The sequence below is a fragment of the Drosophila nasuta genome, chromosome 3, assembly GCF_023558535.2.
Source record: "Drosophila nasuta strain 15112-1781.00 chromosome 3, ASM2355853v1, whole genome shotgun sequence".
Taxonomy (NCBI): domain Eukaryota; kingdom Metazoa; phylum Arthropoda; class Insecta; order Diptera; family Drosophilidae; genus Drosophila; species Drosophila nasuta.
The window spans coordinates 54,806,901-54,820,481 of NC_083457.1; positions in this window are offsets into that span (position 1 = coordinate 54,806,901).

A 13,581-nucleotide genomic window follows, 5' to 3' on the forward strand; every position below is an offset into this window, starting at 1 on the left:
GCTTTATAACCCTAATTAACCCATACCAAAAGCAGAAAAAAATAAGACAAAGGTCTGCTGGATTGTCACCTGCATCTCAAAACGAAATACAACAGGTTACACATAATTTATGAAAACTAAACGAGAGAGAAAGAAAAAACAACGAACAGAAAATGATGATCATAAAATAATATAAATGATATAAACGACACTGTCTGCGCCTAATAAGCAACCATTGCGAGGCGTTGCCGCGTCCCGAATCCTGAGAAAAAATGCATAAAGATGCAAACTATGCGATAAGTCTGAGACTCAGACTCAGACCAGTTTGGAAGAGCAAGAAGAGTGAGTGTCTTAGGCGTCTGCAACTAAATGCTAAACGAGTTAACTCGCTGATAGAGATCTTTTGGGTAAATACTAAGCCGTGTTGCTGTTGCTGTTGCTGTAGCTCAAGGTGCGTTGGCCATCATTAAGGCAGCAGCCAAAAAGGCGAAAGACAACAACAGCAACAGCAAGAGCATCAAGACAGACAACCACAACGATGATTTAATTTTCCAACACGCTTTCTACCACGCTTAAACCAAAGTTGTAGCCAAAAAGCAACACGAAAAAAGGAAGGCAGTGTAAAAGCAACGCCAGCATGAGCTCTCAGTCTTGAGTTGAGTTTTTTTTCTTTTTTTTTTTGTGAATGATCGATGGCCTGTCGTTGAGATGATCACTTTCTGTGGCTGCCTAGCGGCTACTAGTTGAGATACTTAACGACGACGACGTAGCGAGAGGTCGAGACCCCAGACAGGCATTATAATTTGTTAAGATGTTTGTTTGAACGCGATTGATCGACGGACTGATTCCTCTCTCACTCTCTCTCTCTCGCTCTGTCATCGTTTGCATACACTCCAACAATATTTCTCACCGTCCACTTGGCTCCACTTTAACGGGCTACCCCCTGGTCGGATCGCTGTCTGTCACAAGACTACGAAAATCAATAAGTATCTGTGAGATACACATTATCGACAAGTGGCCCAAGCGGTGATGCTGATGCTGATGCAGATGCAGCAAGCGAGCAGCGAGATAGCTGCAGCCACAGCTACTGATCGCTGTGATCATCTAGACGTCGCCACCGGGGCGCTTTCCTATCAGCGCTTCGGCATCTCGGGACACATTACATTGCTACTTAAGATACATGCGAGTATCGTACATTTTTTCCGGGCGCCGTTTAGCGTAGCGTTTTCTGCCATATCGATTACAACTCAGGCGGCGGCTTCTTTTTATTATTTGGCTTCGGCCTGCCAGCAATTGACCTGGGCACAGAAGTCGATCTATGTAATCGATACGTTATCCCAAAATCGCAATCCTGCAATCGGCAAACGGCATGCCGAGGGATGCATATGTACATATAGTATGTATTGTATTGGCCATTTGGCAGCCTCTTCCTGGCGGCTTTATGCGCTGTGATCTTTGTGTCAGGCCAGTTTGAATTGGCCATTTGACAAGTCTTGTTTTGCATGGCTAACGAATCGATAAAGGGCTAAACACAACTGTTGCCTCTCTATCTCTCTCTCTTTTTTCTCTGTCTCTGTCTGTTTCTCTCTTTTTCTCATTTAGCATGCCACTCACAGCGCCATCGCACTAATTAAAATAAATTCTGTCAGACATTCTCGTTTAATTTTTTCGCGCACCTCCATTTGGAGTCTCTCAGCGCTCAAGTCGCAGTCGAAAGCGAGAAAACATGCAATAAATACGTCAAGCAATACGTCAAATGTGCTCCAAGCAAGCAGCAGTCACAGTCGCTGTCCATGTTGAACTCGGACTTGATTCGTTTGTGGCTAATGATTAAAAATGCACATTATTAATTAGTTGTTATAATTGCATTTAAAAATCCATTAATATTTATAGAATTCATAATAAATAATGAGGCGCAGTGGCGTTTCACGTTTTCAGCTCCAACGAACGCCTCTAAATGTCAAAACACTCCACAAAGGAGCCACAATCTTGTCAACTTGGACGACGACGACGACGACGACAACAACTCCACCAAGTTTGGCAATTTATGCGACTCGCAATTTGGCGAGTTAGGATCGAGTCGAGATATGTGTGTGGCATAAGTATTTGAAGCGAGTCGCGTCGAAAATGTTGCTAGTTGCCTTTTGACAAATTCTTTAGAGTGTGTCCACAACAGCGCAAGTGGGAAATCTCCGAATGGGGCATGCCCCTTTGCTCATATCAGTTTGTCAACAGGTTCGTTTTTCAACAGGTGGCGAAAATAATAAAAATAAACATAAGGCAAATCTATATTCAATAAATAGTATTTATAATATATTATGTTTTTCTCCAATTCCATTTTATTTATTACATTATTCAAACTATAAATAAATATTTAGTTCACTAATCAGAATAGGTATTTTAATTTTGTTTCTAAAAAAGGTTTGTAAATAACAACGAATATAGTATCAAGCAAAGAATTGTCTCAAACGCTATCAATTGCAATCTGGTTACAAATCAAACCCCAAATAAAAGTTATCTTCTCGCAGCTTGTCGACTCTACCCTAAGTCCTGTAGAGCATTCAATGCTTCCAGCAGAGCCCAAACTTAGATCGTTTTCATGACTGTTTTTGGGTTGTGTGCCTTTCTGGCGCAGCCTTCATAAATATTTATGTCTCGTCATTGAGTCCAATTTTTTATAACGCATATTAAATTGTAAATTAAAAACAAATTTTTGTTGACTTTTCTACACTCTGCTGCGCAGTGTTTTATTGCAGTGATAGGTGTATTAGTGTGTGTGTGTGTGTGTGTGTGTGCGTGAGTGTGTATCTTTATATGCATGTAGTCCGAAACTGAACCCATAATTAAATTTTAACATTTCCACCTTTTTGTATTCTGTTCGAATCTGTTTGCTGCGATCGGAGTGCAGCGAATGTCGCCTCCATCTACGTCTCAGTCTCAGTCTCTGTCTCTGTCTCTGAGAGATTCTCAGGCCCGCTGGCTTGGCCACAAGCCGAGTTCTCAGTCATATCAAAAAAGGGTGAAATATATCACTGGCGCCAAGGCACCGCCCGCTGTGCCCCAAACGTGGTAAATTTTTTATTGCAGCCGTTTAGGCGAACCTTCCACAACCAAGGACATCAATCATCAAAAATTCAGAGATTCAGAGATTTGGTTGCTTTTTTCTTTCTCTTCTTTTCATTTCGTTTTGTGTGTTTATACATTTACGACATTGACACAACAGAGTGTGGGTTCAATTTGATGGACATTAGAAATGTTGGATAATTAAAGAGGTTTTCTTTAGTTTTGTGGGGGGCTTTAAGCGACGCGTTAATATGATAATATGCACCTCTGTCTAGATTTTGGTTATCCAACTCTTTCTCTTTTCTCATTTTTATGAAATAAGCAATTAAAAATGAATTTGAGTCAACATCATGCTGGCAGTTTAATGATTCCCCATTTAATTGGATTTCAATGTTTTGTCTTTTATATGGCATCAGCTACGATTCAACGATTCAAAGTTTCTTGCATTGTAGATGTGTGGTGGGTCCTTTGCAGACCACATTTAAACATCTTTGATGGTAAAACTATAATTAATTTAAAACATTTATATTGGCAGTTTATGAACCTCTGAAATGGCCGTGGGCTGAACTTCTTGCCTCAAGTGGTTTATTGCCGGCATTCGAGGTTGATTAAGTTATGAATGCAAATGCTATTTGATGCGTTGATTGTCTACTAAAGAGTCACAACTTGGAAGATGTTCCACACTGACATGATATTGCACTTTGACACGACAAGCACACAAAACGCCCATTGCAGTAGTATGTAACCTGAACTGAAACTGCAACCTTAGTAAAAGATTTGTTGATGTCGCACATTAGTCAACTCCTAACTAGACAATTCCATTTGCAGTTTGATGCTTTAGTGCAATCAAAACCAGAGCCCAACACGCCCCCAAAATGTCATCGTAACTAGGACAGATCCGCCCTCGATTTTGTCCAAAAATACTCTCATATATCCTCGGTTATAATTGTATACAGCCAGACGGAGGCCAGTTGACGAGGCGAGACACGCCCCTGTCTCCAGTGCAGTGCAGTCGACTGGCCTAAACCCAAAACCAAGTGAATCACTGTCCACAGATGAACATGTGTGTTTGTGTGTGATGCGACCTATAAACTTAACGTGATTCCTCAGGTTTTATTTGTTTTTTTTGTTTTTCTTCTTTTGCTTCGAGTCTGTTTTTTTTTTGTTTTAAGATCCCACAAGTCGAGTTGAAATCGGTTTTAATATGTGAATGCGTTGATTGCCTCTGCTTTTTAATAAAATGATAACTTTTAGACCAGACAAATATTTCATTTCCTTCTCTCGACGATGGCGGCGACCGAGAGCCAACAACAACAACAACAACAACGACGACGACGACAACGAGAACGACAAGAGACGACCAGAGGGCAAAGACAGAAACGTAAAATCATCATCAAGTTAAAAGAAGATAACAAGCTCACTACACAACAATAACGAGGCTTGTATACCCTGTAAGTTCTCAAAATGAAGTTCTAAGGAGTAGAGTTTGATTTTAGAAAAATGAAGTAATCTAATTTGAATACACAGGCAGACATTTAGTTTCATTAAAAGTTGAGTCGATGGCCTTAGTAGCTAGCACTCCCTTCTTTTAGTTAGTATATTATTTTTTTTATAATAATTAACATGTAAATAAATAAATAATAGTTTCATTAACACAAGCGAATAAATGGTATATAAATCAAATTAGGTATAATTTTTAAGAGAGCTTACATTTCAATAATGTTATTCTAAATATTGAAGAGATTTAATACATTGATCATAATAAAAGCTCATAAATGAATTATAGTATAGTAGTAATGAATTATTCCGTATTGATGCGACTACCCGCATCTCTTCTCTTCTTATCGAGGGTAGCACAACATGAGCACATAACAACTATGGAAACAGCTACGGCGCATGAATGATCACTTTCCAGCACAAATTGGAGACTGGTCTGAACGTATTTGCACCTCTGAATTCGGTGTGGGCACAGCAGAAGCAACAACAACAACTTGGCTCAAGCCCAGAGCCAGACACAGAGAAAGACCCAGACGACGGTGATAGCGCCAGTCGGCTGCCACAGCACAGCACAGCACAGCAGCAACAGCAACAGCAACAGAGGCAACAAGACCAGGTGAAGGGCCCCCAAAGTTCCGTGTGGTACTCTGGCATACTTTGGCTAACTGGCGCTGTTTTCAAGTTCGGAGTTCGTGCGTGCGCCGCATGTATTTGTATTCGAGTGTATGTGTGTGGCATGGTGTGGACGGGCGGTGGCAAGATCGTTTAGCAGCGCGACGGCGCACTTCATTGCCTGCTGGCTCTGGGTTCGAGTCTCAGCCACAGTCCCAGCCTCAGCCTCAGCCTCAGTCTCAGTCTGATCTGGCCCAGACCGGCCTACATCGTCATCATCCCATGGCCGATCGATCGTTCGTTCCTTCGTTCGTTCGTTTGTTCGCATTCCAGCCAAATTTGCTCGCAACATGAAGAAATTGCTGCTTATTTGTTTCGGCTTGCCCTCGTTGCATTTGCTGTGTGTCCAGATTATATGGACATGGGTTGTGGACATGCTGCTGCTGTTCCTCTGCGCGTGTGTGTGTGTATGTGTTGATCTGCCAGGGCCTGGCGCCAGTTTTTGGGCAGCCCAAATGTGGCATTTAATGAAAATTTCCCCACAGCCCCTTAGGGTTTTCGGCTGGCTTGAAACCAATATAATTTTTTTCTTTTCGTTGGCAGCACTTTGCGAGCGTAGGGGAGCAGAAAATGGGCAAACTTGAAGACTTTGACAGGGTTTATAGGATGCTCAGATATTAGAGTAAACTTATATTAGAAGTATATAAGATACAACAATTTATATTCAAAGACCTTTACTAATAGTATTTGTCTGTTTAAACACCTACATCTCAGGATAGAACCGGAAAATTTGGCAACAATTGTTTTTAGTATTAGATTATGTTAAATGCTTACGTAATATAATGCGTGGGATAAATATTATTGGCATTCATAATTACAATCATAAACTTAATAGTTAATAATGCTATTGATTTGATAATGACCCACAGCGTATCTGCATCTGTGTTTCTTGTATATCTTCCCTAAATTGGATAGTATATATTGTCTCAAAGTCTCTCTTACTTATTTCTCTTGTTTCTCTGTTTTTTTTCTTCGATTGAAGTTGGAGCGTAGCTCATGGCTAGTTCGTTGTGACCCTGTCGATAGCAAGAAGGCCAAATAAGTAAAAATCGGTGTGCTGTTGGCGTTAACGAGACTTTTGACAGGTTGATTCATGCTCACGTCGCTGACTTGGCTTATTTGACCCAAAGTAGGGGCCTGTCCATACATACATGTATGTGTCTGGGCCACCAGTCAACTGACCAACAAACTAACCAGCAGTTTGACTCCGCATGTCCATTTGTTTGTTTTCCGTATGGCTTATAGCTTATGGCTTATGGGAGTTAACCCAAAAGCAAGAAAAAACATTTTTATTAATGACCACCGAACGAGCGAAGCAGCAACAACGAAAAGAATCGAGATGCCACACAATTGCAATGGGGCGCCAAAAGGGCCACTTGACTGGTTACCAGTTGCCAGTCTCCAACTGGTGGCGAGAGAGAGAGAGATCGCAATGCACAGCTTATGAGTACATGTTCCATGGGGCATGCAGCATGGGGTATGGGGTATGGGGCATGGGGCAGAGCCAGCGCCAGTTTTGAGTATGTGTTGAAATGTGGTAATTTGTCTCGCTTAGAGACAACAACTCGCCAACGTTGTGTCGACTGCCCACACCACACAAATACACACACACACACACACACACACATATACACTACACTCAGCTTATGAACAGTTCAAAACAAACGAAGCTGATGATCAACGTTTCATTAATAAAACATTTGTTCGCTTGAAGAGTCCCTTGCTCTGAAGCTGAGCTGAAGCTGAAGCTGACCAGCATAAAGTGGCGTCTTCTAAACGCTATGTTTTCATTTCCATAATTCATAAATGCCAATGCGAACTGCCAACAACTACTGGTATTGAGTTTTTGTCAATAGTCGACAGATTAGAGACCCGTAACTTTAGCTCCTGCTGCTGCTGTTGCTGTTGCTTCTACTTCGCTGCTATTGCCCCCCTATTATGGCTAGACAAACAATAAATTTCACAGCTTAACGCGATCGCATAATGAGCTTTAGCGACTCCAGACTCCAGCCAGCCTTCGACTTGGACTCGGTCATCGCAGCACAAGTTGCAAACAAGCAAACAGAGAGCAAAACCCCAACAGCAACACTTTTTTCTGTTTCTGTTTGCTTACTCTCCGAGCCTCCAGAGAGTTGTGCGATCCGTTGGTTATCGTCGTATCCATTCCATGGAACTGTAAGCGACTTCAATAGAATTAATTTACGCCTCACGTTTGAACGAACGCACAGTTACACATACTATATATATATCTGTATGTATAACTATATATACGACTACTAAGCATATTTATATTTACGTGTTGCGTTGTAACTATTGTCATCATCACCACTACCATCGCATTCCCTATCTGCTTCTGGTATTTAGAAAAAAATTATCAATATTATTGTGAGCAGTTCGAAAATATTTGTGCAGCGAGGTGTTAAAATGCATTTGCATAAACACTTGAAGCGTTGTCATGCCTCATTTGGCCTTTTGCAACTGCGTGACTGATCTGTCTGTCAATTGCAGCAGCAGCAGCAGCAGGAGAAGCAGAAGCAGAAGAAGCAGCTGCTGTGGCTTGAACAAACTTATTGAGCAGGTCGCTGATCCAACTCATAATTAGCTTTAACATACATAAATCAGTGTGCTGCGACTTAAACTTCTTCTAAACATTAATTTGCGAATTCAAAGCCAGATTTGCATATATGCTAATATTGCTAAAAGTTAGAACAATGGAACTAATAGTAAACAAACTTCTTAATATTTGTTTCTTTGAACATTTCACATTTGTTTTATGCCTTGCCTAACTCTATAGGCTTATAGACCTCCCACTGAAAATATAATAGAGTCCAGTAAAAACAAGCTACTTAATAGAAAATTCCAGTAGCGCTTCTGTAATATATGGAAAGCAATTTATAGGAAGTATGAAAGCTACAGTCGTGTGTGCTCGACTGTGAGATACCCGCCACGCATTGTGAGTAATAGCAAAACAGTAAAGTATTCATTTAAAAATATTTGGTATACCACATAAATACTAAACATATACCAAATATACTTTTATTTACATAAGTTAGATTTGAGGGTACAAAAGTGGGCGTGGGCGTGGGCACATGACAAGTGCTGTCGAAATAAATTATAATATATCTCCTATATTCTCTAAGATCTAGATATTCATACTGACAGACGGACATGGCTGCTAAAATGAAAAATCTCTAAGAAGTCTCTCCATACAAAGTGTCTTTAAGAAGTCTCTTCATCAGATGCCACTAATAGTACTTTCTAGTAAACAATTTATAATGAGGTTCTTGTAAAAAATAGCAAATTATAAAAAAAATATGCCTAGCAAGACAATGGATCGCTACTAAATCCCATTAGACAGAGGCAGCTCCACGCCTCAAAAGAGCAGAGAAATGAACAGAACAGAAAACAAGAGCACGGAGCAAGTCTATAGAGAAAGTTGGGAACTACCCTTAGTACCCTTAGTATATGTCGACACGCAAAAAGATGTTAGAAGTTCACACTAAAGCATTGAATAAGTGCGGCAGCGCAACGCCAAAGGATCCCTGACATTGGCACCACGAGCAAGGACTCAAAGAAAGGGAGATCGCAGCATGAACGCGGCTCAATGATCACACAATGATCACAGGCAATAACAGAGCACAACACAAGACAACAATTGAATGCGGCAGAATGCAAAGGGCTCAGCAATTTGGCTTAAAATTACGCTACACTGATCAAAGGCAGCTGCGGCAGATAGCGAGTGTGTGGATGACGACGACGACGACGATGACGGGATGATGGGATGACGGCATTGATGAGATGAGACAAGACACGATGCGAGCGATGCTAGCGAAAGTGCAGTGACGTGTGGATTGAGTTCGATGAGGTGAGGCGAGGCAAGGCGAGTGAGGCGAGCGATAAGCCTCATCTATGTGTCTCTGGCTGGGTTGCTATTGATCTCACCTGAGCAGTACCTGTGATCCATTTTACACAGCAAACATCATCACGACCAGCGCTCCAGATACCGACACACACTCTTCCCTTTTCCTTGGCTCAGTGTCTGTCAATTGGGCGGACAACGATATTGTTATGCTTATTACACCGGCAACAGCTACCGAAAATGTTATGTGTGTTGTACTCGTATGTTGGACCCTCCAACTCAGTGTCTCTGTCGTTGTAGGAGTATGCGGTGCACTTTGAGTTCAGTTGCCGACCGTCCGACCGACGAGGATTATCTCTTTATCAGCCTTAATCTCAAGTAGTTAATAAAGTGCGATGCTTTGTACTTTAACCGCTGCCATTGTTCTCAGCCATTGGCCAGAGACGAGTACCTCGAGTACTCGTACCTTGTCCAGCGATCGATGAGTGTGCTTCGATGCAGATAATCGTTTGTGGTATGCCGAAAGCGGACGAACAGTTCTCAATATGCATTACCCCAACACAAGAGCTGGGCGTGATTATCATAAGGTAAAAAAGCCCCTTGCCTTGCGTTGGCAATCGAATTCTTCACAGCAACCTGCGAACATCTTCCCAATGTTAACGAAGAGACAGTCAACTGATTTAGTTGTGCGGCAACTTCACTTTGAGTACTTAATTCCTTTCCGTTCATCCAGTGTTTATTGTGCGAATCAATTTTGCATTTTGTTATGAAAAAAAATTAGTTTTACTTTATAAACTATAGTTAGGTTTCGATTTCGAATTTAAAGTTGTTTTCTTAACGACAGTAAATAATGTAAATGTTAATATTATAATAATAGCCTTAGGCCAGTGATCGAATAACAATAATTAAATTATGAATTATGGTTTAAACAATTATGCAGTACGAATTTTGAGATCATATTTAAACTACCGAAAGTTAAACACTGAAACACATTGCATCCAATATGTAGTGTCTTAATGACAGTGTTAATATTTCAATAGTTAGTCTATTGATTAATAATCAGAAATCATTTTCCTAGATTTCTATTATTTATCCCGCATTTCCAATATTTAAAGTAACTTACAAGTAGTAAAATCTATATTATGTATTGCTTTGGTTATAAACAGCGATTTGGTTCTATATGGCCTTGAATACGAAGCCACACATACAAATAAACAGAGTTCACGATATTCACAAACATACAACAACATACGATGTCAGTGATAACAAACATGATTCGACCATATCTAAGAGATTGTAATTATTGTTCTTATTAAAATATTTATTCTTCAAAGATTTTGTTCAAACAAATGCAAAGATCATAAAACATTTTCCAGAAACCCCCAAAAGTTGATTAGCCCAAGCCCAAAATGATCATGATGGACTCTGCTGGGAACAACAACTGTGGCAGCTGTATTTGTATCTGTTTATGGATAGCTCCATAAGGAGCGTAAACAGATCGTTAAACACAGATGACAACAACATGCCGAGCTGGCAATTGTCCCCCTTTTGTTGAACGATAAGCAAAAATTGTCAACAATGGCAAAATGATTGTTATCCTTTAACCAAACCTCTTGTGGTGAACCCAAATCCCATTTGCCACAAACAATTTAAGCGCAAATTGTTTAAGCAGCAGTAAAAATAAACGAATCGAAACGACAAGACGAAGACGAAGAGACAAACTGCACACACATGTCAAAGAAGGATCTCTCACAAAGCGATGGGAAGGCAAATCCTTTGAGCAAATTCTATATCTTCAGCTCGTATCTGTCGTCGTTGTCTTTGAGATGCAATGAAAACAAACCGAAAATGGGATCTTAAAGGCTGCGAAAAACTGTAAAAACAAATTGCGTTTTTGTTTCAATTATACAAGGATTACATGGATGTGCTTAGCCATCTATCTATCTCTATCCCATATTCCATTATCCACATCCCATATGCTTTGCTGTTGTCTTTGCTTTGTCTCCTGGTCCAGATCTCAAGTGGGCTAACAATTTGCACTTGATTTGTAAGTAGGTGATTTCTATTATGCGAGACATTAGCTGTCATACAAACGCCCTATTCAAACCTAAGGGCGCACAACCGGCGCACCAAAGCACTTGATTACCATTTGAATACTTTTTTTTTTTTTGAATACGCATTCAAGTACTCAAGCAATGAACAATGAAGCCGCCTAGACACGCACAAATAGTGCATACTACACGATCATAAAATCTCAAGTACCTTTCGCATTGTACGCTTAACGCCGGTGCCATCCCGGAGGATGCCATATATCCCATATCCATGTCCAGGCTAAGGTCGAGGTCGTCACAGGTATGATAATAAAACCGCAGGCAGCAGGAGCAGAACCAACAGCTTTGCATTTTCCAAGGCATTCGCCTCTTCAATGGTTTGGTGCGGGGAAATTCGCTGGAATTTCCCTGCCAGCGATCAGTTGATGTGCCATAAAATTATGGCGGTTCATAAAATTCATTAATCGCTGCTAAATGCGCGTCATTAGTCAACACGCGGCTTCGGCTTCGGCTTCGGCGGCGCTGCACTTTTCCAGGAAGCACCACCACAACACGAAACGTGTCAGGCTCATTTCTCTGATTCTGATTCTCGCTCTCTTTCCTTCTCGCACTCTCTCTCTCTAACGAGCAACAGCATACTCTAAACGTGGCCCAGAGGGCAACAGCGCAGTGGCAGGCGCGTCGCGTGAAAATGGTGATTAATGCTTTTACTGCGTGGATTTAATATGGATCGCACACGCTTGCCAAGCTACGACTGTTGCGCCTACTCCTGCTCCTTCTTCTTCTTCTTCTTCTTCTTCTTCTTGGCCTTTCTCTCCCACTCCTTGTGGCTGATCAGGTAACTAGAAACGGAATGAATTTGGATTTTGGAAAGCCCCTGACAAGTGCGATTGATAAAGGGATGTCTGCGGGCATTGCATTGTAATAAACTTCAGTTTGCCTACCTAACTGCATTACTAATTTCATTAGAAATGTTATTAGCATATTTAGCAGTATATTATTTTGTTCTAAAGTTGTAATACAATACCATCAATAACTCCAATATTATACAATTTAATTGAAATATTATGTTCATTCAATTTCAATATAACAGAAATTTACTTAATAAATTTAAATTACCAACGAATGTCTTTCTTAGTTTATTAGCATCTTAATATTTTTGACTTCAAGTATAATTTAACTATTATATTATAAAATTGAATTGAAATATTATGATCGTTCAATTTCCATATACAAGAAATTTACTTAATAAATTTAAGAGATCCAAGAATATCTTTCTTAGTTTATTATCATCTAAATATTTTATTATAAATGTTATTAGTATATGGAACAGTCTATTATGTGTTTCTTAAGTTATAATACAAAAATATGAACAAGTATAATTTAACATCAATATTATAAAATTGAATTGATATATTAGGATCATTCAATTTCCATATAAAAAAAAGTTTACTTAATAAATTAAAGATAAAAAAAAATGTCTTTCTTAGTTTATTAGCATCTAAATATTTTTGACTTCAAGTATAATTTAACTATTATATTATAAAATTGAATTGAAATATTATAATTATTCAATTTCCATATGCAAGAAGTTTACTTAATAAATTTAAGATACCAAAGAATGTCTTTCTTAGTTTATTTCAATCTTCAATTACGTTTTTAATTCTCCAAAAGAACGAAATGTTATAATTAGCAAAGAATGTCTGGTATTCTAAGTAGCCGTTAATTACATTTTAATAACTTAATAAATACGAGAACTTTCTAAGAAAATTATTATAATGATTGGAAGACAGACTAAACTATCAAGCGACGCTATGCGATGAGCGAAGAGCCAAGAGACAAGAGATTTTCTGTTGTGTGCACTTCAAACGCGATTCCGGTCAACGCTTAAGCCCCACATACCAGCAACGAACAGAGCCCGAAGGGGCTGGTGGCGTCAGAGAGGGGACGGGAACAGGGAAGGGGATGGGGAAAGAAAGCATCGACAAAAAATGTGTCTACTTCATTCATAAGATTTTTTAGTGGCGCCTGGCGCCAGCATTTTTCACTTGCGTGCTGCAAGCGCGACGGCAGCTCAAGTGAGTGCATAAGTGTGTGTAAGCCCAAGAGTGTGTGTGTGTGCGTGTGTGTGTATCTGTGAGTGTGTGTGCATGCGCTTGGCTGCGCCTCGAAGCACTTGACTTGTAGTGCCAACATTTTCATTAAGTCAAATGTGCCACGTACCTCCCAAAAAGATTCTTCTGTGATTGTTGTGCCAAGCAAAGCAGTTGGAGGAAGCGACTTTAAGAGAGAGGAGCGCGGGGGAAGCGCTTGAATGCATTTCGTTGATTTAGCGTATCGCTCATAATTTGTTTTTATGGTTTTGCATTAGAGCGCGGCACGGGGCATGCAGTCAGATTAGTAAACAGAGAGAGAAATAAGTATCTAAAATCAATTCAGAACAATTCTCATTCCAAATAT